This window comes from Cupressus sempervirens, chromosome 3, assembly GCF_028749045.1.
Source record: "Cupressus sempervirens isolate cs-2001-9-10 chromosome 3, ASM2874904v1, whole genome shotgun sequence".
NCBI classification, from domain to species: domain Eukaryota; kingdom Viridiplantae; phylum Streptophyta; class Pinopsida; order Cupressales; family Cupressaceae; genus Cupressus; species Cupressus sempervirens.
Genome location: NC_143120.1, coordinates 686019545 through 686021767, shown reverse-complemented (window position 1 = coordinate 686021767; position 2223 = coordinate 686019545). Strand labels below are relative to the sequence as shown.

The window sequence follows — 2223 nt, the reverse complement described above, 5'->3', positions numbered from 1 at the left end:
CCTCTATCTTCTTCATTCTTCCCTTACTTCGATCCACAGCCGAACGAATTCGCGCAGCGAAGCTCAACTCTCCCTTTGATCTGCGCGTCATGTTCACCCTTACTTTGACATTCTCATCGCTGCTGGACTTGGGCCAAGCACTAAATAGTCTGTCCGAAGAACATGATATCATTGGAATAGCCAAGCATATCAAGACCACAAAACCCAACACCTTTGAACAGTACCCCATTTCTCCGTCTTTTCTAAATCTGCAAAACGTTTTCTGCTCTCATCAACACCACTCCATATGGTGTTTATATAGAGAGCTAGGAAGAGCCTTAAATCAAATTCGATCGTTACTGAAATTGAAACTGGTTTTTGACTCTCCTCTCAACATATTCCCCCACTTGTCCCAATAACAGGACCGATTCTCTTATTGGATGAGTTTATTTAATTCCGCTTTCTCTATCTGTGACCGTCTCATCTTCTCTAGAATTGTTCTAGAAAGGATAGAAATCGCTCTTTCCCCTGTCCACGCCTTCACTTACGTAGTGTTTCCGTACACTCAATATTCCTGCTTCATATTGAATCTTCTGGCCCCGTTGAGATCCAAATTCCAAACAAAGCGAATGTTGTTTTCTATTACCGTACCTTTCGAAGTGTTTTAGACCAGTCAGTTAATCATTTTAGAGAGCTTTTATTCGAAGATATTCAGTTATTAAATTGATACGTTTCTTTCTGATTTCAATTATTCAAGCTGATCCCTTTAGTTAGTCGAGACAAATTTAATAAATGGTATAAGTTTTAATATTCAGCATATATTAAATGATGCGTCTATAAAGGTAAAAATGATACCTCTAACAATTGGATTTTTCTTCTTTCCTGTAGTGGAATGTCAATATAAGTGGCACATTTAGTTTCTCATATGAAAGCTCTCTAGTTAATGGAGTCTTGAAAGAATGAAACATTCTCAAACATAATCAATGTCCTTCAAAATTAAAAAGTTTTTTGATCTTATCAGTGTGACAAACTCTAAGGAACTCCTGAGTTAACCTCAGATCTAAAAAATGCATATCAAAATAAATTAATATACTTTAAATAGATGTATAGCTAACCAAATGATATATTGATCAATCAATAATTCCTTTTGTTCATGTAAATACAATGCATGCAGCCTTAAAATTGATGTGAATTTAGAAACGTAATGCAATTATGATTTCGGAACTCATAGGTTAGAAAATATGTCATCTAGATATATCCTCATTTTCAACTTCTAGAAAGTATTGCATCTATTATTGGTCAAATCCTTAGATATGCATAAGTTCTATATCTATGGTTATGGTTATTTTAGATGTCAAAAGGGATATTCTTACTCTTTATATATGTGGCATATCATTAACTTCATTTAAATTTATTTTATCCACACTAAATTTTGATCTTGACTCACGATAAAGATATATATCTCTAACAAAAGTATCATTGCATTTTTAAGACAACAATATAAGGAAGAATATTTAAATTAATTACAAAATATACTTTACAGTGTAAAAAATATTTTATTGTTGTTTTGTTCTATTAGGTTTTTTGTTGTTTCTATAGAATGATCAAGAGTGTACTTTTCTAGATATGCTTTGATAGGACCAATCTAAAGTTATGGTCTTGACTGTTCATTTTAAAAATAGGGAAGCTATGATACTCATTTAATTAATAACCTAATTGTATAAATTAATCTAATGATCATACAGATGTTATCCGAACATTAAAAATGTTTTTGAAGATTTAAATTAAGAGAAGAAAAAAGTTATCTTGTGAAAGAGCACATGTACAAGTTAAAAAAATTATAAAATAAAAGGTAGAAAAAAGCATGAGAAGTGAAGATACTAAGGAGTGAGAAACTAAAATAGGAGAAGATAATCATTAAATAGATAGGGATGAGGGGTATGAAAATACTAAGTAGTTGTTAATTGAGTAGATATAGGGTATTGTAGAGTGTATAAAACTAAAGAACGTAGGGGAGATAAACATGAATAAAGAGTTATGTAAGTTGCACATTTTATTATAATTTTATTTTATGACTGATTATGAAAAGCTCTTCATTTTAAAGTATGGATTGGATTATAAGCACCCAATAAGAATCTTATCTATAGGAAGATGATGAAACTATGAAGCCTTTTAATAAAGGTGGTAACAGAAACAGAGGGAGATGAATTGGGAGTAGCACAAACATATAAAGGAAAAGAGAGT

The 2223-nt window shown here is 31.6% G+C and overlaps 1 pseudogene; it reads right to left on the bottom strand.

Annotated features, from left to right (window-relative positions):
• LOC149568591 (aspartic proteinase nepenthesin-2 pseudogene) overlaps window positions 1-229 on the bottom strand; it is a 1331-nt pseudogene extending 1102 nt beyond the window's left edge.
• Between the last annotated feature and the right edge of the window lie 1994 nt (window positions 230-2223).